General features: G+C 39.1%; 1 protein-coding gene across 18 annotated transcripts in view; it reads left to right on the top strand.

The window, feature by feature from the left end:
- ZNF521 (zinc finger protein 521) overlaps nt 1-27,288 on the top strand; it is a 231,050-nt gene that overhangs the window by 66,363 nt on the left and 137,399 nt on the right. The gene's annotated exons all lie outside the window — the stretch shown is intronic.

Raw genomic sequence — 27,288 nt, 5'->3', positions numbered from 1 at the left:
CTAGAACCCAGAGCAGTCTAGTCATGTCAGGGCGGCACGGTGCCAAACCAGTGAGGGTTTTATTAGCCATGGGCAGGTCCTACCAACAGAGATACACTGCTTCTGGAAACATAGCTAACAGCTCTGCTCAGTGTGACCCTGCTAGCTTGGGACAGGGCTGGATTGAGGGCCACCTCTGTCCTCTTGGAGTGGGTACTGGAGAAGCACTGTCAGCATCTGCATATGACAAAGTCCTTTACTCACTAGCCCATCTTCTGGAAGTATTGATGTCTCCAGGCGTGCCCAGTCTTCCTATGCACCCTGCAATAGAGAGAGGCACTGCCCCTGTGGCTGAGGGGCTTGGGGCTTGTTCTGAGGGCTGCCTCAGAGACGGCTCTCAAACAAAACATGCAAGAACAGAGGTGTCTGTGATGAGGCCTCCTGTGGCAAAAGTGATGGAATGTGGTATTTGGCAGTTTGCTTCCTGGGTAAATCACAGGTCTGTGCCTCAGCTTCCTCATTTGTAAAATGGGGTTAATGATACTGTCCTCCTTGTTAAAAAGCTCTTGGTATATGCTGACGAAAATGCACACAAAGTGTTATTAAGCTCGGTATGATACATAGAAACCAGGTTTTATTATTGCTCCTACTTTCCCAAACATGGATTTGCATTGGAATGTTCATCTTGTTCTTAGTGCAGGTAAGTACTGAAATATATTTATATTTATATTTATTTTTATATATATATTTATTAACAAGAACAGTAAGGAAGAAAGAGCTACACTTCTGACACGCCAAAAAGTGACTAAATCAAGATTTAGCTCCTTGGGAATTAAACAACTGAATTATAATCACCTTAATATGGGGTTCATTATATAAATTCTTGAAGATCATTGAGCACAAAAGAACATTCTGGGAGTTTCTGTCTCTGCTATGTAATCTGGGAGATAGTAAGTGTGTTGGGCAACGCAGCATATTCAGAGAGAGTTGGTGTAACCTCAAGACTCACATGAGGCTGATGAAAGAAGTAAGACTGTTCTCAAAAGTCCAAATTGAGCATCGTAGTCAAGTTTGCAGGGTTTGCAGACTTGCAGCGGCTTCTTTGTGCTGCAGCAACCTCCCCAAACTCTGCAAACCTCCCCACTAGCTGGGCATAAGTGCACGCAATGTCAGGAGGTGTTTGCTGAAGAGCATCATAAAGAATGTCCTCTTTCATCTCTGCCTGAGGACTGAAAGGAGGGACCAGCTTCCCCACGTGAAATCCTCTCAGACTGGGTTGTCAAGGGAGAGAAGCTCTGGACCAAGCAGCTCTCCGCCGCATGGCTCTATGTAACCTGACAGACAGCACTGCTATATTTTCAGTCTTCCAAAAGTATTTTACTAAAAGTTTAAAATATCATACAAGTTTGAAAGGCCCACATTACTATTGCAGTGCTGTATGGGGCATTGTAGATGGGTGTACTTCCTTTTGTGTTCTATGTGTGTTGAAGGTAATGTTCAGGGAGGTGAGGTCACTTGAATTTCCTTTTCCTCATATCCAAAGTAGTCTTTTTTTGTCCATCTTGCTGAGAGCTACTGTCAGTTTTACCTCTCCAGTGCCATTTCAAAAAACTCCAAAACTTACCCAGCACACTCAAATTAATAAAACCTAACAGTTTGCTACTCTTAAACCTGCTAGAAGAGCTCTTTCATGGTTGACTGGGTGGCTCAGGAGATTACTAAGGGGAGATACTTTTCCTTCTCTTAGTCACCTGTTTGAGACTTTTCCAAGCTAAAAAATAATATTCATTATGCAATCACATATGTTCATATCTCTGTTAAATGAGTTGTGCTTCTTCGACTCTTAAGGGACAAGAGCATATCAAACAGTCATTTTCAAAGTGACCTTTATCTCCTTTTCCTCAGTGACCTACCACCCTATGACTGCTTGCATTTCTCAGTTCAAACACCTTTTTTTCATAGGAAATAAGGCTCACAAGTTTGCATTCCCCAGGCTTATTGATGAGGTGGTATGTTTTTATTGTTGTTGAAACAGTCTGTTCTCAAGGTAGCTTAACTGCTCTATACCCAAGTTCCTTCAAAACTCCTAATTATATACTACGTGCACAAAGCACATTCCTTTTCTTTTTCTGTTTTCTGTGCCTAATTTTTTCCTCTCACTAAAACATCATTTTTGATGTGTTGAAGAAATAGGTCAGGACTGAAGTCAAAGAACAATAGGGCTGTAGGATACTAAAGAAAGCATCTCATCCAGGTCCTTCCATGAGACTGGATCATGCATATGTAGAAAATCCCTGATTTTTTTTTTTCTACCTTACCTTTGAAAAACTCCAGGGATGAGGTCCAATCCACTTTGGGATGAGTGCTGATGGGAACAAATCTTTTAGTGTCTTACAGCATTACTCTCTTTAATTAGTCCCGTAACAATGTGATAGCTCATGGATCTCAATGATTTTCCTATAAATCTTTTCTTTGTCCTTTAATGTAAAATTTGTGCACCTGCATTTTGCTTCTATTTGGGATGAACATTTGGCCAAAACAACTCCAAACCTGTGTCCTTTAACTGTGATACTTTATTTCACATTCCCCTTCTGCTTTTGCTGTAAAATATGCATGTGTTCTGTGACAATGTTAACATAGATTATATACTGTAATAGCCCTGTAGGTGATAACATTTAGCACCGGATGAAACTACCACTGTAGTCTTTTGTGTTTAAAAGGTGAGAAACAGTGGGGTTCAATAGTTGTATGTATTTTGAGAAGCTTATTTCAGAAGAGCTTATGCAACAACATTTTTTTAATACGATAAAAGGAACTTCAGAATATTTTAATGAAGAAAGAGCAGAGTTTATTTCTCAGCTTTGGCCAGGTTGGCACTTTTTGGGGCCACCATGAGTTGTAAGGAAGAGCAGCTCATAATTCCTCCATCATTGTCTTATTTGACAAAGGAAATGCACAGTGAGCAATAGGAAGTGCAGTGCACAGGTGTGCATTGGTTATTTTTGGGGACAGAGAAGCAGAATAATTGCAAAGGAACTAACCTTGCCACCTAAAAATCACCAAGTTCAGAAGCTGAACAAAAAATAGAATTTAAGTAGTAGGTATACAGTTAATACATTTATGTTTGTGTTGTAGATGCATGTAATTTTGTATACAACTAAGCAAAAATATTAAAGCCCGTTTTCTCTTTTTCCTTTTTGTATACACACACAAAACATTAAATTTAAAGAGCTGTATGCCATTAGCTTCTAAGATTCACAATTGTTCCTAGAACCCTGAAAGTAGCTCTTGCAATGATAATTGTAAAATGTTAAAGTAATAGCAAACGGGTTCGCATTTAGTATAATGATTAGATAAACTAGGGAAAAAACAGCTATTATGTGTTCCTGGACCACAGTGGAGGTAGAAAGCAGGAAAAGTATGTGGTGTGACTGCATATTATTAAAAATGTAGCACTTTATATTTACTTTGCACTTAAAAAATTGGAATGATCTGACTAACAGAAACAGACAATCTAATATAAATGGTTTGGAATACATTAAAAATGTATACAAGACAAATCGCTATTTTATAATCATTTGGCAAAGTAGTAAATTTGCACTGCAGGTTTGATTCATAACAAATTTGCATAACATTTATGTGGAGTTTTCATTGTGCTAATACAGTTCTTTTAGCCACTTTTTAATGTGTGCTACCATTCTATTATATACCTTTGGGGGTACTTGGAAAAAAAAAGGGAGAGTGGGGGATGGGAGTTAGCAGGAAGAATATGACAGAGTTGTAAGATGAAGGTTTGTAATCACAGAGCTGAAAAGCTAGGGGAAAATGGATCGAAAAGTGTATATAACTTAAAATTGGGGGAGTGGAGGAGGAAAGCATGTATTCTGGGCTCCCATGGGGATTTTATTATATAGTATTTACTTCATCGTTCAGGAGTGCGTGAGAAGAAAGATGGGTATCAAGAGTGCATGGATTGAAGGGGCTTCCATAAGCAGCTATGTTAAATGAAGGTGCTTGTTAAAATACCTTGATTTGCATATGTTTTATATCCTTTCCCAAATATTCCAGGGGCAAATGAATGTTTACGTTGTGTATTTTGCCTTTTACTATTGTAGCTCTTAATTTTCTTAATTCCTTTCCATTCAAAAGGCCAATTTGGAAAAAGCAGTGCAAATTTTCTTCAAGGCAGAAATGGGAAATACAGAGGCATGAGGAGAGAATTGGCATTAAAGCATTGGTAGAATGGATCCATTTGATAGAGGTCTGGTTTGACATTTCTATCATACCACCATCTTCGTTCTGATGGGCAAAAACTTGAGTACGAAATCATCTAAATCCCAACTGTGAAATCTGTCTGTGGGAAAAAATACATTTACCAGTGTGCTTACATCTGCTTTCCAATAACTTCTAGAATTTCTCTTATCACCCACCTCACCTCCCCAGCCTTTGTCTCTTTTCTGTATTCATCTTTTCTTACTTTGTAGAATATACACAAATCAGACAAAGAATAAATGCATTGTCCTGTACATAGAATGTCGTAAACACAGTTTTCATGCTGCTTTTTTATCAAAGTAACACCATTACTTAAAATTAGTTTTATATCTTCAGATAGCCTGTATAAATATTTATTACTTGCAGTATTTATTACTTGCAGTATTTTCATCTTGAATTTTAATAATCTAATGCAAAGTTTAAATGTTAAGAAGTAAGCCAACTGTCTGGCCAGTGCATGACTGAACACATTTATGTATTGATTTTGAGTCAGAGGATGTTAACAGAGAGGATGTTAATCCATCTGTGTACCTCCTGCTTAGCAATGGGTGAATGGTATGTATTTGTTCCTTTGTTTAACAAAATTTATAAAATCTTTCGGAGGACAATAATGGAATTTCTATGCTTAGTCACAAGGTACAAGTGTAATATTTTTTTTCTAAGTATTCTGCAATGCCTAAATTGTCTCTTCCAAGCAGCTCCACTTCCTGTAGTTTATTCATTCTCTCAGTTTGCTCAGATGTCCTGGTGGTTATGCTGGATACAAGTTCTGATGGCTAGTCCTTCTTCCAGAGTCACAGAGTTATGTTTGAGTTAGTTAAATGCAAGGGTTTCCAGCATCCTAAATGAGGAGGATTGACTTTTGACGTAGCCTGTTATTCAGTGGTTTTGCTTTGTCTCTTCTGCATCTGGGAAGGAGGAAACATGATCCTCAAAACCATGAGACCAACACCCTATAGTTAAGTTTCTGAACATTAAAAGGAATTAAAATAAAAATAAGGGCACACAAAGGCATTTGGGCACTCCTTGTCTCTCCTTGCTGAACAGGAAGGTTGCAGTCATCTTCTTAATTCTAAGTTTGGTTGGAAGTGTGGGTTTGCATTAAAGTCTGCAGGTTGATTTTTAGGATGACAGATGTAAATGTAGTGCAGTGATGATGACATGGATGTGAAAAATGACAGTGCAGGGAAGTAAATGCATTTATGAATTTGTGTAGAGAGAACACCACTGGTGAGCTTCATGATAGTGAAGTAGCCTTCTCTGCTATTGCCTTGAATGGAGCAACATATGCACAGCAAAATGGTTCATTCTGAGCAGATACGTAGCGTGACTTTCTCAGTCAGATTCAAGTAATTGTAAAGAAGACCAGTAAATTACATGTCTCAAACAGTAAAGCCCTTCCTACCTAACAGGTACTGCAGCCTGTTCTGTCTTTTGTATTGGCACACGGGTGGTTCCTCTTCCAGCTGAGGGCTCAGCTGCCTGTGCTTCAGTTGAGAGGCAGAGTGACCAGGGCACCTTGTCCCTGTGTTTGTCAGTCAATTTTGTCTTTAATTGGGGAACTAGATGTCCCAAAGAGAGTGAAGGATGGGAGATAAAAATATAGGGAACACCATGTCAGGTGAGATTGAGCTCTCCTCACTGTGGAACTGCACCCATGCTTACAGAACAGAGATAGAGGGCCCAGTGAAGAGCCTCCATCTGTCTCCATTGGCTAGAGCGGGAGCTGTGTCATCCTGCTGAGATTGGGCATGGAACTGTTTTATGGGTATTGCCAGTGGCGTTAGATTTCACCCTACAAATAAGCTGTTCTGGGGACCTTCTACAGAAGGTTTTGCAGAGAACAAGAAACAAGAACACTAAATGACCAGTTCATGAGAAACATCAGGAAATTTTACTTTAGATTTAAAATACGCCTTTAATATTTTCTTCTCATTTTTTGGTTCTTCATATGGTGGCTGCCTTTCTGAACCATGATTGCTGACTTTTCTACACAAGAAGCAAAATCAGAAGCAGACTGTGCCCATTCCCCTCTGGAATGTAAAACAATCCTAATAGCTCCCTCCATCCAACTCATAAAAATATAGTTTTTTCTAGAAGTATTTTATTAGTATGACTCATTAGAGAAGATTTTGTTGTCCATTAAAACTGCTCACACTCAAAGTTGCTGAATAAACATAAATAAAATGCTTTATGATGGTGAGGTTGAGATAAATTAGTGGATTTGGTTGATATCAAAGCTCTAAATGTATTTTCTTTACTGCTAAATGACCATAATAATCCATTTACTTTTTGTATTAACATTAATAACCATTGCAAGACTCTTCCTAAGAGCAAGGTGCAGGGAATTTGGTGGTCCATTTCTGTGCAGCATGCTGAATGGTTGTGAACAAGATGAGCAAAATCGATGTTGTGTGTGATAAGACTTATCTGACTCCTAACCTATAACAATTGGCTCAAGAAAATGTTTGCGCAACTCAGAGGTAGCTATAGGACATTTTAATGACATTTTTATCATACTCTTTATCCTGAATTCTTGCAACTTTCATTTAAAAATATATTTTCTTGCAGTTCTTATTGTAGTATCAGTGTTTCCACTTTGAACATTCAACCCTGATTTGGTCTGGGGCTGGTTTGCAGTTGCAAGCTGTATGCTTTTTTTATTTAGAGGAAAAAATAGAACAAAAAATAAAAGACATATAATTTAGTGATTTTTTCAATAAATACAGGAAACTGTGTGCCATGAATGTCTAGTTTTTATGAACTGGAACCTTAAATCATAAATAAAATGTTAATTTGTAGACATGTGTACTTGTGAAGCAGATGGAAAAATAGAAATGTGCCGGAAAAAGTAGGTATTTGCAGAAGCTAATGAAGTTAATTGGTCTCATTTGGCTACACTATTTTCCCAAACCCCCCAAAGACTGGGCTTTTTAATTCTTTAATTAAAAATGAGTAAGGTATGCTAATATTATAACCTTTACTTTTTTTCCAGCTTTCTATATAAATACATCTTATTAATAGAACCACCCTTAGCAGTTCAATATTAGCAAGCACATCAGTAATCTGGAAGTTCTAAGGAGGGTACCAATATTTTGAAACAATAATTAAAAAATTAGCAATCCATGAGTTAATATGTGCTTTAAAACCCTAATTATTATTTCCTTTTCCTGTTTCTACATGATTACAAAGAAAGGATCTGTTTTTCTGCAATTTAGAGAATGTAAATTAAAGTACACAGAACAGTTTTGGCTGAGGAAGATTTTAATTTTAAATAAAAATATTTAAACCAATTTTGATTAACAGGTTGCAGGCTAAGTCTGCAGCAAAATACTGGGAACTGGCAATATCAGTGAATTGATACACAACTACATGAGTTCCCCTAAACTCTTCTTTCATGATGGGAGGGAAATATTGGAAAATATACATTCTCCTTGCTGATGGGCATTGGAGAGAAGCAGTTCAGTCCCTGTCCTGTACAATGGGGTGTGGGGGTGCAGTGAGCATCCACCACTGCAGCCCAGCCACCGCTGGCTGAGGGATCGCCTGGCCCTCCCTTCCGTATGAAGTCCTCTGTCTCTGGATGATTGAGTTTGAGTGACTACTTATGGTTTCAAAGGATTTGGATAATGTTACACGGTAGGGTTGGAAATCTCTTTGAATACTGGGTTGCAAAGGGACAAAGACGTCGTTTCAACGCATTTATTAGGCCCTGGCTGTAGAAGCGAGGAACAATAAACCATCTTTTTTTTAAGTTAAGAGATCTTGGAACAGGCCACTCCAATAAATCCTGGGTTTAAAAAGTGAGGTACATGCTGCAGTGCTGAAGTTGTTTATTCATCTGGAGTGTATTAGGCTCTTGATTAATAAGAAGACATCTGCAATTTTACATAAGAAACAGAGCGGGCAGTTTGGCAGTTGTAAATGGAAATGGGGAGAGAAGAGCCAAACCTATACAAAGTCGTCTACTTCTCATTGCCAGTGATGTTGACAATAATCATCACTACAGTGGTAAAATATATATATTGATAAAATTTTTCAATCTGAAGGGCTCAGTAACCATTTTTACAGGAACTACACATCTTTAAGAACTAGTAGCTTTTCAGGCAGCTTTATAAAATGGAAAGTCATCTTTGTATCCCTAATCTGATCATACAGGTGTCACACTGACATCTGACAGAAGTAACATATTTGACATTGAATTTACACAGATACAAGACTGATGTAGACTAATTCTTGATGTTACCTTACATCTCTCCAAAATCTGTGAGCAAAATCATCAAGAGAAAAGTAGCAAGCCTGTCAGAGACACTTTCATAGGAACAGTCTTGAATCCTAAATTTAAGAATGTTTTAAAAAAATCCAACAAGTAAATAGGGCAAAAACTGTGTAAAACTCTGAAAAATAAACTGTTGCCTAACACATCCAATAAGTGTGATGACTGAGAACCTCAGTGAAACCCAGTAAGGTTTTGAGAGGTTTTTGGTTTTGTTTTTGTTTTCTTATAATGGTGCCCTTAACTATGCAAGTCTATAATTTGGTAGACAAAATAGAACTGGTGTCAGCAGAGTTGCAGACAAATTGGTTCTCAGTTAGAAATTAATTGGGAGGGCCAACAAACAAAGCATTAGTATTTATTTCAGGAAGTTACATGCATTGTTAATAATCCATAAAAGGGCAAATTCTGAACAATTGAACACCTCACTCCAAAAAAGATTGATAATGTGACTCAAATGGTAGATCAGCACTTTTTGCAGTAGAAAATGACAAGTTAGTTTTTGCCAAAGAACTCTTGATTAGGAGTACAGGAGTACAGGAAATTTTCAATATTTGGTGTTGAAAACTTGACCAAAACAATCTGATCCTCTTGGCACTGTGAGCTTAGTCAAAGTGTGGGGCAATGGTGAAAAGATGAGAGGAACTAGAGACACATCTGAAAGTTTTCCAGAGCTGGCTATAAAGCAGGACTTCATAAAGTGGAAAGTACACAGGAATCATTCTGATCCTTTTGCAAGCCATCTATCTGCCTTTCATGACTCCATAAATGTTTGTAGCAGCTCTTAATAAGGAAATGTAGGATTAGCAAAAAAATGCATGCTGGTTAGCCTTCAAGGCAGTTACATCTGGAAGTGGGGAGCCATGCCATATGATCAAGCAGCTCTTTACAGACCATGTGCAAGTATTTCTGGTGTCTGTGACAAGCCCATTAAATGCAATTTAAGGATTTAAGGTTTAGGAGTTATCTACACCTGAATGCACTGAGACTTGATGTTCTACTATGTAATGAAGCACTGTGCATCTCATTTTAGTGGAACCATGGGAGAGGCAAAGTTTGACCATCAGTGTCATCAAAAAGGTTGTTTTCACATCTGTATTTCCTTTATCATCCTGCTGGGCCAGCTGAGAGTCATGCTGCAGTGGTACCCTGCGAGGTACCTCCAGCCAGCCAGCCAGCTCACAGGGACAGAGCCAGGAGCAGAGTGCTCCCTGGGAGGAGCTCACACGTTTGGAACGCAAGCTGTGGCTCAGTTAACCTTGCAGGCTTTTCTGGAAGAGTGACTTCAGAAATAGGAGTTTGTTTATTTTTTATCAGGAATTAGATAAAGATGTAATGTACATCTTAGGGTCTTTGTGGAGGAAGGAAAAGCTTAATTTTTGGATATACCTTTATTTGTTTTTATGTAGGTATAAAATTACATGTACACATTATTTTTCACATATATGTTAGCTTTCCATATAGTCACTTCTGAATGAATTTTGTATATCCAAGTTAAAGTATTTATACTTGCCTAAAAAATGGTTTAGAGCTAATTGTTTTAAAATGAAATCACAGTGTGATTTTGCTGAAAATACTTGTCTGTGGAAAGTTAAAGAAATCCTACAAAGGCTTTTTTTTAATGTAACTTGCTGAAGAGCAAGAACTGTCATGGTAACATATAAATGGGGCAGATGGAAATATCCCCTTGAGGCTATGGGACTTGAGTTAATAAACCTTGAAAAGTTACCATAATTTTCACTTTGTATTTTCCTCATGAACCCAAGTAATATAGCTCATTCGTTTTGAATATTACCACTAGACTCCCAGGCAATAAGTCTGATTTTCTTAAACCCTACTTCTAACCAGATCCAGACCAAAGTTAAAATGCTTGTCCCATTAAAATTTAATGGCAAAAATTCCATTGGCTTCAGCAGGGCCAGGGTTTTATTCTGAGACTTTGGATTTTAGTGTATTTGTTAAAGTAAGTTAAATTAAACAGCGTAGTGTTCAAAAGGTTGGCCAGTTGTTTTTCTTCTAATCCTCCTCTGTATCTGTTGGATGCATTTGCTAATATTTCCTTGATATAAATATCTTGCTAGAAGTTTCCTCAGTGTGTTCAGTACATCATGCCTGCAACACAGCTTTTTTGGAATTAAATGCATGGGGAAAGGGATGAATGTAGTTGAGCTTATGAAAATGGTCACTTAGGGTTAAAATCTTCATGTAATATGAATAGGAGCTCATGATAATGCTAAGTCAGGGTCACATATTCTCTTTACCTCACATAAGAGAATAAGGTGATACAAACTGCCTCTTCAGAGGAATGCAGGTTTTAGTTTGTGAAGGACGTCAGTAAATTAGAATATTTCAGAGGCAGTAATTTGTATCAAATAGCAACAGAAATCTGGAATTTTTCTGTGGAAATAAAATGGTCCAATGTGGGGATGATAAACCTGGGCTAAAGTAGCAGACTTTAGAGCCAAGAACAAAAGCCAAGTAGTTATGTAGAAAATTTGGGGAGAATGAAGCCTTTCTTCAGCCATCCCACCCTCTAAGCAGCAGAGAGAATGTTGTACCAGTGCATTCTAAAATCCCAGCTCAAGGCTGAATAAAATGAAGAAAACAGATCCTGCCATAATAAAAACACATGTAAAATTCCTGGAAATGTTTCCTGTTACAGGCTGCCTGGTTAGTATAGGCTGCCTGCACATTGGTACAAAGTCAGCAATTGTCTGATGTTGTTCATATTTCTTTTTGCCAGGAAGATGAAGATCAGACCGGAAGGTTATCGGTCTCCTTTGCAGTCATGTTAGGATCAGAAGGAATAAAAAAACTAATTGTCTTGATTGCATTTCAGATTGTTTTGATTGGGATTATGCCCATGAGATAAAAAGCCACAAAACAGTCTTTTTTTTTTTTTTTCCTGCCACAGTAAAAGCCAGAGAAGAGCTTTTGCTTTGGAGTTGATACAGAGTAGTCCAAATAATGTCCTGCAAGCCAGATCCAGTCCACAGCATGATTCTTCCCAGATTACCAATTTTTTGAAGTGACCCTGTGTTGGGACTGTAGCTCGGCAGGAACAGCTGTTACTGGCTCCTCCGGATGGTCAGGATGCTCTTAGTGTACCCTTCACTCCCCAGCTCTTCTCTCCTCAAGCTGCCACTGTGTCCATGTTGTGGGTGAGGGCTCCAGTCCCATGACTGCAGACCCTGTCAGGTATCCAAGGAGCTGACCCAAAACTGGCATGTGGCCAAGAGCAATTAAATGATTGGACCAAATGGGTAATACCTTATTCCAAGATGAGTATTTGCTTTTTTTCACAAGGCAGTCTTCCATTGCATCTCTCTCTTATTTTTTCCCTGTCTTTATGTGGGATGTGAGTTACCAGGGGAGTTAGAGGTTGCAGTTCCATTAGCTGGCTGGAGACATCGCAATATGTGATATTTTCATTTGGTCTGCTCTGAGCTGTTCTTGCTTACAGGAGGTCTGCAGTATATTTGCAGGCATGTAACATATGCCTCCAGTAGACATGTTTCAGAGGAGTGAAACTGGTGGTAGCACAATGTCCACAAGGCTGTAGAAAATGGTGGGGGGGAAACACTTAGACCATATGCCTTGAGGCTGCCTTCTTAATAGGTTTGAAATAAAGAAGCAGGAAGTGTTCTGGTGTTCTGGGATGCAGAGAGACACATTTTCAGGTTAGTACAAGATACATGTTGGGAGTATTATTGACAAGCATTGTTCCTTCCCCAGCAAGAAGGGGCCTGGTTCTGTATCCTCGTGATGAATTTCCAGCTTATTCGAACAGTTTGCTTATTTATCTTGGACAAAGACCATACTGCAATCATCTGGGCTAGACTACTGTAATGTGCTCCTAATCGTTTCCCTTGAAATTGATCCGGAGCCTCTTTGGGGTGGATATATTAAAAAATACAGCCCTGTCCATGTAGCTGTTCAAATTTTAATCCCCTGGTTCTTGGGCAGCAGCCTTGCACTCCATGTCCCTGTCTGGCAGTTGCTCGCGGTTGGACATGGCTTTCTCTCCCTGGGTTGAGTCAGACACAGGCCGAAGGCAAGGCTTTCTTGTCCTCGGTTGTGGAACTCCCTGCCAGAGCCCCTTGCTGGCTGCCTTTAAGGCAAGCTGCAAGCCCTGTTTATTTCAGTTGGCCTATCCATGACTGTTTTATGGGCTCCCTACCTTTGTTTTTGCATCTGCTACCCTTTTGTTTTTCTCTTTCCTCTAACTAGTCAGGAATTGAATCTTTTGGGGCTGGCAGGTCCCTTTTGAATTCTGTGTGTATAGCATATTGTAACATGCTATTAGATTTTGCTTTCTACGTTTACTGTTTTGCATTCGGCTCTTTATGCTACTTGGCTTGGAATTGGTGCTTTAAAAAAGATCAAATAAATATATCATTGTGTCAAGTCTTGTTTTGTATGAGGGTTAAATCCAGTATCCAAATATAGAAGAATGTGTTTATGGGGAAACTTAGTACTGAGAGAATTAGAGAGAAAGCTCCAATTAGAAAGCAAGCTGATTCCATGCCATTTGCTATGCCATGTTTTCTTTAAGAGAAAACTTCCACTGTAATTAGCAAGAAAGTGCAGCCTACCGGCCAATGCATTACCTAACACAGAGCCTGCTATTCAGTCTTAGGAATAGTTTGTGCTTTTATATGCTCCTGTGGAGGCTGACGATACTGTGAAGTCCAGTATCAGCAAAACAGGAGTCTAAACACAAGCAGAGTCAGGAAATCTTGTACAATAGATGATAAATAGCGATTTGGTTCATTGGCCACTTCAGGAGGAAGCGTGTAAATGTAATCGTGGAATACAATGGTCTGTGCTTCAAATTTAAGCACAAGAATTAAAGTGTCTGTTTTCCATCCTGGACAAATGATTTTAACTGTTACATACATACCCCAGCCTGTGTACATGATGTTTTTATTTATGTTATGTGGGCTGCCACGGGATCAGCAGAAGTTCAGGTCTTTGTTTTAGAAACTGCATAGGACTCAGCAAAAAGACGTGTTTTACCACACATTGAGATAAGTCTGATAACATCAACCAGGGGAATGAAACAAACAACTAGGAGGAAGAGGAAATAGCAGCCAAGAGCTGTACAAAAAGCAAGGGTCTTAGTTCAAATATTGTCATCTGAAAATGGTTTATGGGCATTAAAACAGAGGAGTGAACCCGGGGGTAAGGTCATGCCACTTTGCTGAGCTTTGGGAATCCAGGAAGTTACATATCATCCATCTAAGGAAGTTCCACTTGTAAAATACTATCAAAGCCCAAGTCGTTTAGGGCAGCTTGGTCCTGCAAAACATTACAATTATTAATCACTTGACTAATCCACATTAATCAGTACAGCCTAGTAGCAAAATTATTAATCAGCTTGCTGAACTGAGCAATGTTGTTAAGAAATGAGCCTACTTGGAATTTTAAAATTTATGAAAGAGTAAGATGACTGGAAAAGATGCAAAATCTCCGCAAAATCAACTTTATCCCTCATCTTACTGTTTCCATTCCATCTAGCACTGACAAGACCAAAAACCTTGATGCGGGTTGGTATTCGGAAAGTAAAGTATTCCTTCTGTGTATGTGTGAAAAGTGAGTCTCTCCTTCCCAAACACAAACACAGAGAGAAAAATGAAACTAAAGATAAAAGTAGATGTGTGAGAGGGGAAAGTAAGTATTTGTTTCTTAATTGTGAGGAGGATGGTTGTTAGGCTCTTAAGAATAGAACATGTAAATGAGTACAGAAACAGCACAACAACCCATCCAGAAATTTGAATGTGATCAAAACATGTAAGATACATTGGGAGACGTGTGAGAGTCTTTTCAAGAAGCCTCAAGGGATTCAAGAGAATAATCTGGAGTATATAGCACAGCCATCTCACTTGCAGCAAGGAAAAATAAGGCAAAGGGTAGTAAACAAAGTTTGACACATATATTTCAGTACTGGAAGTAATAAATAATGGTTGTTGGTGGGAGCTGAGTGCTTTACTGACAAGAACAAGATGGCAATAACTAACTTGTCCCAGATGAAGAACAAAATCTATTTTCTGTAGATGGATGAATGATTAAAAATGTCTGAGCATCAACAATTATAAAATGGGGAGAAGGATCTTCGCTGTTAATGCTATTTCTACTACTTCCAAACATGTATTTGCCTTACATTTCCTTCAACGAGTCACACAATCTGCTGCTGTCTTCAGACACTTGTGCCTTCTGTGGCACTTTGGGCTGCAAATGTTCTGAACCAGAGGAAATGGAAGCAGTGGTTCTGTTGAGGAAAGGCCACTGCTTTCTAGAGCAGGTTGATGACACAGGCTATTGAGTCCTTTCAGAGAATGGTTTGTCTTCTGGTTTTAGATGGCTTTAATTCCTCCAAATTACTCCTTGAATAATAGGAAAAAGGGCAATTTGAATTTCAGTGACAGATTGGACATAACAGGTTGCAACTATTAGGTCTAATTTTACCATACTGAGAAATAAAATTGCCTAAACATAAACATCGATCACTGATGCAGTAAATTAATTTGTACAGAAAAAGTAGTTTAACTGCAGTGCACATTAAACATAGAAAATTTTCAAAATTACAGCTCTCTGAATTAATTTGTACACTTGTTTACTTGTTAAAAGCAAAGCGTAACTCTTTTGATTTTTTTCTTTCTTTCTCTTTGTGAATTTGAATTGTGAAAAGCACGGACAATCACTGATCGCTGTTGTTTTTCTTTTTCCCCCATTTCTGATCAGATTAATAGACATATTAAAGACCTGTTTTAAATGTTTCATTCTAGCAAGTAAATTCAGCATTTCAATAGGTTTGAATTATGCTTTGTTAAGAACTGGTGATGTCATATAATTAAAAAAATTTATGATTTGGTTCACCAATGAGTTTACATTCAAATGTGTCCTCAGGCTTATTTAAACTGTTGAAGTCTTCCAAACTGTTTCACAAAAAATGTCATCTGTGTCTTCCTTCTACTCCCAAAAAATCTGTACATACTATTTCCCCACATTTTAATATGGTATCTAGAGACTTAACATAGATGCTAGCCAACTTTTCTTCATTATGGCAGTTGCTATTTTTAATATGCTTATTGTTTTATTAAATGGAAAAGAACATGCCCTTCTTGAAACTATGGCTGTAACGTTACCGATCATATGCGGTTGCAAGTGCATATGTAGGCTGGATAGAGGTTGCCTAAGTCACAGTGGAACAGGATCTGCCAATGTGGCTTATTTTGATGGTATCTGGTGTCTACTGTTTTCAAGGACAGTAGTTCGATTCAAACACAATTCTGATAAGTGGCAGGTTTTCATGTCTTTAATGCCCTGACAAGGGCATCACTCTCAAGAGAGGGAGGTGAAACCATTTGGATGAGAATTTCTTCCCCTCTCCTTTGTGCTGACTCACCAAGATAATGGACAATTAATAGTGAACCTTCTCTGCAGGGAAAGTCTAGGGTTATCACTAATAAAAAGTGCTCATGAAATGTTTGGACACAAAAGGGGAAGAAAAAATAAACATAAAAATGTAGGAAGCAGGACCAGCACAAGGCTCAATCTACAATACGAATTTTTTTTACCTGAAATAATAGTGAATGATTTTTCAGTAGCAGCAGATGCAGCTTTTAAGACCTGGCTCATTTCTTGTGAACTGTGAAAAGAAAGGACAAGAGGAATGTTGCTTTTTTTTTTTTTTTTTTTTTTTTTTTTTTTAAGGGAGAAAGCTGGCTTGTATATTTTTTAGCGACACCAGTTAGTAGGGCTGGCTGCCCTAACTAACTCTTAGTTACCAATCACATCATGCTGTAAAACTTTCTTGGTAGGATAAGAAGGAGTGATCTCAATAAATTGCTCTTCACCTTAATCTTCTGATCCAAGAGCAGGTTTGCAGGATTCTCTTCAGGTTTAGTTTCATCCTCATTTCTTACATTTTGACTATATGTGAGATTAGTTTCTTTTTCTGAAGAGTGCACACTTCCCCTTGCTCGTGGGGAAGACTCACAAATGGTGAATCCGTGCAGCCCTCAGCTTTTGCTTCACTGGGCAATCCTAGCAACTCTCAGATGCTCCCATAACAGCCCGCTGCCCCCGAGGTCACCTGGAGAAGGAGTTGCTGGAGGTCAGCAGAGCACTGCTCACATTTACAAGCCAACAGGCAGACTGCCCTGGGGATTAGTGCCGTGGCTGTACCTGTGCTCCCGCTTTAGCAAGCAATGATGCCATTGTGTGCCTCTGTTGTCCAAGTAAGCACAGAAAAGATGGACAGTGTTTCCTGGAGTTAGACAAACCAAACATTAGTCTAAACTGAGAGTGGAACAGGTTAACTGATCTTTCTCTACCCTAAGCTTTCATTTGTCCCTCGAAGCACTGAGCTGTCAATAGAGTGTGCAGACTGATAAGTATAGGTTCTCAGCCTGAAGAGATCTGTCTGATAAGATGGCCTTAAAAAAGAGAGAGAGAGAGAGAGAGAAAGTACGTTAACTGCTTTGACTGCAAAATACCCCCTGGTAGCCAGAGATAAGACACCTTGAGCTGCTCAGAAGACCTTAGACAGGATGTAAATGAAGCCAATTAAAAAATAAAAAATAATTTCAAATCCAGCCTCTATTCTGCTCTGCCCTTATTTCCAGCCCTGACAGCAAAAGGCTTAATTTACTGTATTTCACACCAGGCTTCCATTCTACACTGAGGAAGCTACAAAGGGTCATTTAAGATATGGGCTTTAACAAAGTGGAGATCTCTTTATTTTTGGAGAGGCCTCTATTTCATACACTTCATCGTGCATTTCAGCAGGCTTTGGTGAATGGAAATTATACAGAAGAGAAGGAAAATTCTGCCTTTTACAAAGAATTACACCTTCTCATTTTTATAATTTAATCACTCAAATAAACCTGTATTAACATAAAAGGACAGAGTGAAGTATATACATACTTTAAATTCAACTTTTACCATGCAAAATTCCATGCAATAAAAGGAATGATATTCAGCAAGATAGGCAGACAGTAGGTGTGACAGTTTATACCTTACATCTTCATAACACAATTTGGTCTTCTGAGCACTGTTCTGGGAAATTTGTTAGGTTTCCCTTACAGGCTAGACCACCCGGATATTAATGGAAGCCATGTACACCTGCCAACCTGTGCCTGTCCCATGGCATAGACATCCACATGTGCTCCCATTCAAGCAAACCGGGGGAAAATGAGAGTCAGGAAGAAAGGACTGTCTTACAAAGCATTTTGACTGCACTGAAAAGGTTCCCAAAACACATTGCCCCCAGTGTGGCTATGCTGCACTAGAGTTGGTGTAAGCATTTGTCTGCCATCTTGTTAAAAAAAGCAAAGTTACCTTTGCCCTAGGACATCTTTTTTAACACCTGTGCAGCACATCTGCACTAACAGTCAGATCTAAAACAAGAGTCTAAAATGAGACATAGATGGACTATAAGAATTTAATAGAATTGGTTATCCAAAACTTACCTTCCTGAGTTTACCCCACTTTGGCAGGCACCTTCTTTTCAAGAAAATTTCTCAGGTTGCTGTAGTTTGGTAGTTTGTGCAAACCATCCTAGTGCGAGCATCTGGGTACCCATTGCCTTTGATCAGCCTGCTGCATGGAGAGTGTCACACTAAGCCCAGTCAAAGTGTTGGGCACTTTCAGCACAAAGTGCTGTGTTCCTGTCTTCCCTACCTAGGGGCCAAGTAGGTAAAGTATTACATGGCACGAGGCCTTGATTCAGGTCTCTCAGTATCCTGAGGGGATTCAAAGCCAGTTTCCTGCCTCTGAGCAGAGGGTCTTAAGGTGTCCCAAGGTCCCATCTCCTGGAAGCTTGGCTAAAGGAAAGAGTATCCTATTCATAGAACTGGTAGGAGCACATTTGAGAAGGAGCTAGTTACCCTGTGAAGAAGCATGCTCATTTAGTCCAGGGGTTCTTGCAGTCTGGAACTCATGCTTAAGTTTATTTTTGTTTTTATCCAGTGCCTCTTTAATGTATAAAGAGCCCAGTACTCCCCTTTTCCAGCTGAGTGCCGAAGCTGTGAGGTGCAGACCTTTTCCTGGTTCCCCCCCCAGGGCCCCATGAATCCTGCCTTCTTTGCTTCTTGGGCTCCTGGAGACACCTAAGTCCCTTTGCAGATCTAGGTCCAGGAGTTTTCACCTGTGTAAATAAGACCTCCACCACATTTCTGTCATTCTAAGAAATAAGCAGTTCTATGTTTATTTACTGTATTTAATTCTAGCACACTGTAAAATAACACTGATGTGTTTTTGAAAGCGTTAACTGCCTACACTGCTTTCGCTTGATCTTAATTTCCTTTTACTTTCCATTTCCTTGAAGAGATTTTTAGATATCTTTGCCTGGGTTTCTTTCAGATGCAATTATTGACTCCCTTCTTTCTCTCTACCCTGTATTTCTTTCTTTTGCTTCTCCACACAATGCCTTCCTTCTTTTCTCTGTCCTAGTTTAGGCCCCTCCTAACTGTCTTGGTGGTGTTGTTCTGATCTAAAGGCAATGAGGCTAAGAATTGGGGTGGTTGAAATGCAGGCACAAGTGGGACAGACAGGCATAAGTGATAAAAAATGGGGGACCTTCATGATTAAACTCTAGATTAACTGAAAGAAGGGAGATACTCAAATCAGGACCCAAGGTGATGCTTGTCATCTCAGGGGATTATGCTTGCAAATCCCACCCAGAGGCTCCATCTTTTGTCTGAGCCTCCAGCTAGGGACTTTTTGACAGCCTGCCCTTCTCCCTGCAGGGTCCTGCAGCTGTGTGGGAATGGGGACTTAGAAGGCAGCTGTGAAGCAGGGTCTCCTTCAGCTCTTAGGGCCTGATCTTCTGGACCATTTGATTTTGGGAGGGAAAGAGAAATAATGACATTTCTCTGACTTAAGGCACACTCCTTATATTGTGACCTGGGAAAGAAAGAAACTGTCAGCTCATTTAATACCTATATATCTTGAAAGTTTGACGGGGACTGCATTATAGGGACTGCTGTCTCTGAGGCTTTCAAAAGGAGCTGCAACGTGGGGGAAGATTGGAGGGAGAGGGCTTTTGGTCCTATTTATGTTGTTGCCTGGGGGAGAGGTGAAAACAGAAGACAGAGGGAAATACTGGGGTACAGGGAAGAACCCTGAACTGTTATCTCCTAGTCATTTGCTATTCTTAATAAACAGTACAAATACTGTTATCGGCACAACAAATTATAATAATTATTCTCTAGCAAAAACCTGATTGAATCACTACTTTTAGTACATGAGGTTGTTAATATACAGGTTCTTAGGAGATCATTATTATGTGCAAGTTTGTTGGAGTATCTGAATGGGCTTTTACTCTGCCATTATCTTGATTTTAAATGCAATTATTCTCAGGGTGTTTTTTTTCTGACCCTAGCTTCAGATGGAACAAGCCTGGTGGTCTCTGACTCATACTGTACCAACAAACAAAAACAAAGACTAAAAGAAACAGCAACTTAACAGGGGAAGAAATACAGTGTAAATGTGTTTGTCACATTTAAGCAGTGGACAAATGAGCTAATTTGAATCGCTTAGTGCTTGTACAGTCACAACTAAACAACCCCTGTAAATTAATTGTGTGACATGAGATTCCCAATTATGTAAAGCAGTATAATAAGCTGTGAGGATGGTGACTGTCATTAGTTATATGTACAGGAGTGTGGAAAATTACTTATGCTTTCTCTTTGCCTATAGAGGCACAAAATGCCAGCTTCCTCAAACAAGCAGAAGGGTATCTCTGTTTTCTTCTAGTTGCAAATTGAGTTTTGTGTATGATTTGAAAGGTGGAGCAGAATATGAACTGCTTACATTTTCTTTAATTTGGCTGCAGATGATGGAATTCATTGGGCTCCGTCTGTTCAAATGAACTTTAAGCAACAATCAAGAAAAACATTTATGCTCCTCTTTACATATGTAATGGTAATATGTCTTCTGAAGAAGACATAATGGAGCTGGAGCCTTAGGTTACCTTAGGAGAGCAATACAGGAATGTTAACTACTTATGTAGGCATTAAAGGCATTTTATAAAAGCAAGCAGGTTTTTCCTGTGAGGTATTAAAGTGACTTATTTGTTGTTTCTAGGAGCTGCCTTTCCTCTGGTTATGAAATTTAAAATGGGGAAACCTCCCTACCAGCTGTCTCAGTTCTTTTGGTCAGGAACCCCTGTATGTTACTCCCCCAGTAATCTAACTGTTAACGCATTTAATTGGTGCTCCCAAAGCAGTTTTGAAATATTGATAGATTTTAAAAAACATCTGTAAATTATAAATTATTTTTAAAGTTCACATTTCTCTTTTGAATGCCCATTACAGAGTATTAGTTTTCAAGACATTTAATAAGTTATGAGACAAATGAGTCAGTTTAATGTGGGGTCACTGATGTGAAAAAATGCAATGATTATATTAAAGTTTCAGCTTTTCCAAAACTGTGTACATTTCTATTGAAAGTAAACAGAGAATGTTATGTAATAATGTATATTTTATTTAAAATGAATTAAAGACTAGTCCTACATTCTACTTCTATTAAAAACTTCAAAACTATAGCTTCTTTCACCAACATGTATGTTAGGCCATGAAGCCATGTTAATCCTTAAACACTGTCCTTTGATCTTCTAGTTATTTACATCTATTCAGCACACAGCACAATATTGTTTTATTTCAGCAATATCTAACCACTTCATTTGCTATTTATTCACACCTGCATATTCCCCTAAGATTCCTTATCTCATTTTCAGGGTAGCCCTGCAGACAATTAGTGGTGGTAATAATATAAAATGTGGCCAGCACTAAAACCTGAAATGGCCATTACAACTAAACTATATGATATATAATAACCACTCCACTCAATTACCTGCACAAAAATGCAAGGATTTAAAGCTGTGGAGCCTTATCATACATCCAGTTAACTGACCTATCTACCTGCTATTTAGTCCTTCCTTTCTTACAAATCATGTTCTACCTTGTGGCATGCTGTCTGGTAAATTAGCGATGCTGTACATTTGTATGAGTTTTCCATCCTTTTCAATACATGTGTATAAGCACATATAAGTCTCTGCACTGGCAAATGAACAGGTCTTTGACTGGTGGTAGGACAACAAATAATAGCTACATAACAACCCACTGCATAAATGCATGTATGTGCATTCACAATCCATGTGCCTGTGGCAGTATGGAGTACGCAGGTTTATGTGCTGCTGTGGGGTGTACTTGATTTTTCATTTTTAATATCTATTATCATCCTATGTAACTCATTATTTTTTACCTGTTAAAGAAACCTTGCTATTTAGTACTTGGATGGGATCCTGAGGGATAGTTGGGTCACCAGTCTGTCATTATTGTTATGGGAGAAAAGTAGTAAGAACATATCAGAAGGACCCAGAGTTCGGGGTGTCTGTCCATCTCAACTGCTGGGCTTTCTCTTTGGTTGAACCCAGCAGTTTAAGCATTTTGCCAGCTCTGTGTTTCAGGAGAGAAAGAATTATTCTTGCAGGAATGGCTCAGACTGGGGAGGTGCAGGTTTTGTTTCCTCCTTCACACAGATTACATTTGTAACCTGAGGCAAAGCATTCCAGCTTGTCTGTGCCCAATGCTTGAGCAGCAAAATGGGGAAGATAGAAAACTGCTGCTTACGGGATATTGAAAACATTAATTTGTTCATATGTGCAAACTCTGTTCTATCAGAGGGCCCCTATGTATTATGGCACATAAAGGTTAGCTGACATTTGCTTTAGGAATGTGGTCATTTGTCTAGTGGCAGCAAAAACATGTTTAAATCATACAGAAAAATAAGCCATGATAAAGCAAGGGCCCTGAAGTCTATTCCAGCAAAAGCATGTGTATGTCATAGACCTTCCTGGTGACTAAGTAACATCTTTCTGAAGCAGTCCTGTTAATTCAGTCAGCAGCATGAGGGATAAGATCACTTTTAAGACCTTGCGTCTGCTGGGGTTGGCACATGAGGGGCTGGCTGCTAACTCCACAGAGGTGCTTTTGTGTTCTTGTGCTTCCCCCTTCCTCCCCCCGTTTTGTGGGATAACTCCTTCTGGTATTGCTTCACTTTTCTGTTGGTGAGCACTCTCCCCATCAATACCACCAAACAGGTGTTACTCTGCTACTAACTGAGTTTCCAGCTGTCCTCCTCCAACACAGACCAGGCAAAATTTGTTGTTTCGTCCTATTAGACAGACTAGAGAATTATCAAGCCTGAGATGGAGGTCTTGCTTGCAGGATACGATAGTTTTGTTGCCAGAAGATGGTCAGGAAGGCCTGGCTGGCTAACAAAGACAGTCCTTCAGCTGCTGGGTGTAGTTCCAGTTTTGCATCCCCTTTGGCAGCAGCACATCGACTGCTGCAGTGTGGCCAGCCAGCAGAATTAGGAAATAAGGACCTCTTTTATTTACTCAGGCTGCTGAATCATGGGCATTCCTGTCTGCTTGGAGAAAAGTCAGGCAGCTCTACTTTCCACTGGAAGTCTCAGGAGTGCTTAGTACTTTCATCTCAGAGTGTTCACACACTTGTTTTAATGTGCTTTATGGAAATGGTGAAACTCAGCAAGTACAGTTGGTGTAGAAAAACATCTGCACTAACTATTCACACACATTTGCATCTTTAAATAGACTTTTAGGCCTTGTAGCTGATTTTCAGTGAAGTTTTTTGGTTGTGAGTGCTAAAGCTTTCTTAGAGTCAGCGAGTGTGAAGTGACTGGTTCCAAAAATTAAAAATTTACATGGACATGTTAAGTGCATCACACTGAAACTCAGAATACTTGCCATAACACAAAAAAGGCATTTACAGTAAGTAGCACTTAGTGAGTGCTGAAGGGAAAAAAAAAAAGGTCGATACAGAAAATATAGTTTAAAACTCCATAAACACTCTGTCAAGTACCTGGAGCCCCATTCTGCCTTCAGATAGATGTGTACCACTCCTGGGAACTTGTATGTGTGCATCTGAATTTGGTCCAGAGTATTTTAAAACAGCTTGTTATAACATTAAAGATCAGATTTGTAATGTTGACATATAGCTCAGTGGGTAGGTGTCTGCAGATTTATATACAGGCAACTATGTGCAGAGCAGCAGCAAACTGCACTTTTTATGAGAGTGATGGGTGAAAAGGAGTTTGAAGCCCTTTACCCTGACAACAGGTCAAACTTTACCCCCAGCGCAGAGCTGGCTCTGTAGTGAGATCTGCTGGGAAAGCTGGGGTGGAGTCTGCATCCCAAGCATGGGGCTCTCTGTGGAGACCTTAATTTCAGCTCCTCCATCACAGTTTTGAGGGCCAAGGCCTGCTCACCTTGTATCTGTGCATGTGGAGTAGCCTCAGTGTAGAGCAGCAAGTCACACTTTGCTGCCATTCTGAGGGAGATGGCTCTTAACGTTGCACCTTAATTTTATGGGGCAGCATCCTTGTGGGGAAGGGTGGGAAGATGGCAGGACAGGCATTGCCATCACTCAAGTCCTGCTGTAGCAGTAATTACACTTAGTCCAGTAGTTACCCTGGTTGCTGTCACCAGATCCATTCCTACCCAGCCCCTGAACTCAACTGGCACATTAGTCTATCGCACACAAATGTTCCCAGTGTTCAGGTTGGAGTCTGCACAGCAAAAGTCACTGCAGTGAAACATTTTCCTTGTTGCAGAAGGACAGTTTCAAAAGCCTTTCTGTGGATCACTGAAAGCTGATGGGCTTGGCCTTTGGAGCCCTTTGTGTGAGGACAGCCCAAGGTCCCTCCTTCCAGAGCGTGTGACCAGCCACCACTACCCCTTCCACACAGGCTGTCCCCTGCCCTGCCATGCCAGGGGGTGGAGGGGAGTCGGGAAAGCGTGTTGCTGACATTGTTAGGCTTGTACTCAGGAAAATCCTGTTGTCCTCTGCCTTGCGGAATTCCCCCTGCCTTGCTGGCTCTTCTGTAGCTCTGAGAGATTGAAAGATTTTCACTTCGCAAGTTAAAAGGCCACAAATCTGACTTTTAAGTGGCTTGCTCTTCTCCCTTTTGCACAAAGGGAATTGCTCTGTAGAATTAGTATGGGCTCTGATTAAAAAACGCAACGGCAAAGTGGCACACATTTCCATTTGCTGGCTGGAAAGCAAGAACTGTCTCTGTGCTATAGTTACGTTATTCCCCCTCAGGTTTCCTTACCCTTGTAAAAAAGCTGAGGAGAATCCCAGGCAAACAAGAAGAATTGGGTGGGGGAAAGGGGCTGCCATTGGTCACATTCCACGCTTGATCCTGACCCTGCTGCCAGCCCGACAGCCTGCTGGGATCCACAATCCAGGGGGAATAGCTGTATAATAGGTAAAACCAGGCAGGCAGTGGCCACAAAAAGGAAGTGATTTACTGATATGTCAGTGATGGTACACTATTTATAACACTTACTATATATTCCTCTAAACATTTATACAATAATATATCATTTCTCCATAGGATATACATTTTAATACTAAATTTGGTTACGAAATATGTTGCCTAGGCAGTCACAGACTATTTTTCTTCACTCGGTTGCTTGACATAAATTCCTGTTTATCTGCCATCAGTGGGTGTATGTCAGAAATATATTGGATTTTTAAAGAACAAAAGGTTTTCCCATTTAAAAGACCTATCTGAAAAGATGCATTTAATATAAAATTTAGAACTGGAGAAAACGTTAGCATATTTTTCTGTAAATGCTTGTTCCACTGTTTTGATCATTTCCAGTTTTAGAGTCAAATCCAACAATTTGAAAGGGCAGTACACAGATTTACATTAAAAGTCTCCTGTGAATATTGCAGTCATTAATGTACCATCTTAAAAACTCACCTGACTGGTTTTATTTAGTACGTATGACAATGAGGAACTTTGCACATTGGGAAGCATTTTAGCAGATGACACTAATTTTGCTGGAAGGGAAGATTTTTATGTTTCCTCTTTTTCAAAAACATGGCACTCAGGCCAGGGGTTGATTTTTTCATTTAAATACACACCAGTAGTGCAGATTTGTATGTAGGTAATTACAGATGTATTTTGTGTGTGTATGTGTGTGTGTGTGTGTGTGTGTGTGTGTGTGCAAAAGGTGTGTTTAATTTGTGAAACCCTCTCCTCCAAGATGTAAACAAGAGGATAAAAACCCATGCAGTTTCCAAGTTATCCTGAAAAGCATTGTGTCAATGGGCAGGCATCCAGCAATGGTGTTTGGTTGTTTTCTCAGAGTTAGATGGTTGCCATCTGGCATTGATAGTGAGATGGCGTTGTCATCAGTTTCTAGATGCAGGAAAGGAATGAATCCTCATCTGTTTCCTGTGGATAAGCAAGAGGTTGATAATCTAGTAAAATCTCTTTACCTTAAAGTAAGCAGGCTTGGAATTTGTTTATATAATATAGGCCAGTTCTAACTTTTGTGGTGTTGTAGTAAATTTCTTGAGAGAAGGCTGAAGATGTTAGGAAAATTTCTATTTTGCAAGAATACTGTTAGAAAGATATTTTTGAAGGGGTTTATTGTATCTTTTTTCTGTAATGTTACTGTAGTCAGTTTTACTTTTAAAAGGAAAAAAAAACCTCAAGCATTGCACCTGGAAAGGAATGGAAGAATTATTTGATGTAGCGTGATCTTTCAAACATTCTTTTAATATTTTTAAGAAGTTTTAGGTTAATATGAGTATGATCATTGAAGTATAGTTATCTACACTTAAAACAAAAGGTGCAAAAACTGTACAGCACATCTCTTGAAAAAAATATTTACAACTTTCCCTGTTTAGAGATGAGGTAATACCATAGATAACTAGTCTGTTTATTATCTGGCCAGCATTTCTGCTTTGTCTTTTCCTGGTAACTCATAAATCTTTCAACTTTTACCATAAATGTTTATCATTTTTCCTGTTTCCAGTTTTTTACAAGTTGCTTTGTCTGTGATCACCTCACAGTACAGGTTCTGCTGTACTGAGGAAGTTCAGCTGGCTGAGGCCTTTGCAAAAAAGGAAGAAATGGTGGGCAACCTCTTGAACTTAAAAAAAAAAAAAAGCTGTTCGTGACTGACCCTTGTGATACTTTCCCATTTTCCTTGATCCTGGTTTTTGGTTTGTTAGATTGTTTTGAACATTTAATGATCCAGCTGCCAGCTTTCAGTAACTGAATTGTGTCATTATTGGAGAAATCTGGTTGCACTTTATTAGAGAAAACATCACTGTTTATATTGTTGTCCTGTTCCTCCCTTGTAATTTTTCCTATTATTGTTTAGAATAACACCCAAATCTGTCTCAGAAATAGCCTTTAAAAGATTCCTGTGTTCAGAATCAGTTTCAAAGGAAAAAAAATACCACAAACCTGTGGCGAAGCAGGGCAAATCTTTTCAGTAAATATTGAGCATGTGGGTTGACTGTGTTCATTGTAAAGCGTTCCTGTAATATCTTCTCCTTTCCTTTGACTCTTCAGATGTTCACATAATATGCAAATAATTTTACAGTGGATACAAAAGAAACATTAAATATATTAAAATCTGCATTTTAATAAAATTGTCAATGTATAATACATATCCTGCAACTGAGAAAGAATGATAAAAAAGCAATAAAAAGTTAATATAGGCACAGAACTATTTAATAACTTCTAATGTTTTACAGTATGATAAAAATAAATGTGGTCTTGAAACTGTTGATATAAGTGTGAGAAATGTCCTAGTCTGAGTTTAATGTTTTAGCTATTTAGGACTAGCAGTCCTGCGTTATTCATATGCATTTTCTAGCTCCTTTTTACTCTTGGTATTAAGCTTGTGGGCATATTTCTTT

The sequence above is a fragment of the Motacilla alba genome, chromosome 2 (assembly GCF_015832195.1).
Source record: "Motacilla alba alba isolate MOTALB_02 chromosome 2, Motacilla_alba_V1.0_pri, whole genome shotgun sequence".
NCBI classification, from domain to species: domain Eukaryota; kingdom Metazoa; phylum Chordata; class Aves; order Passeriformes; family Motacillidae; genus Motacilla; species Motacilla alba.
This window is presented reverse-complemented; position numbering and strand designations above follow the sequence as displayed.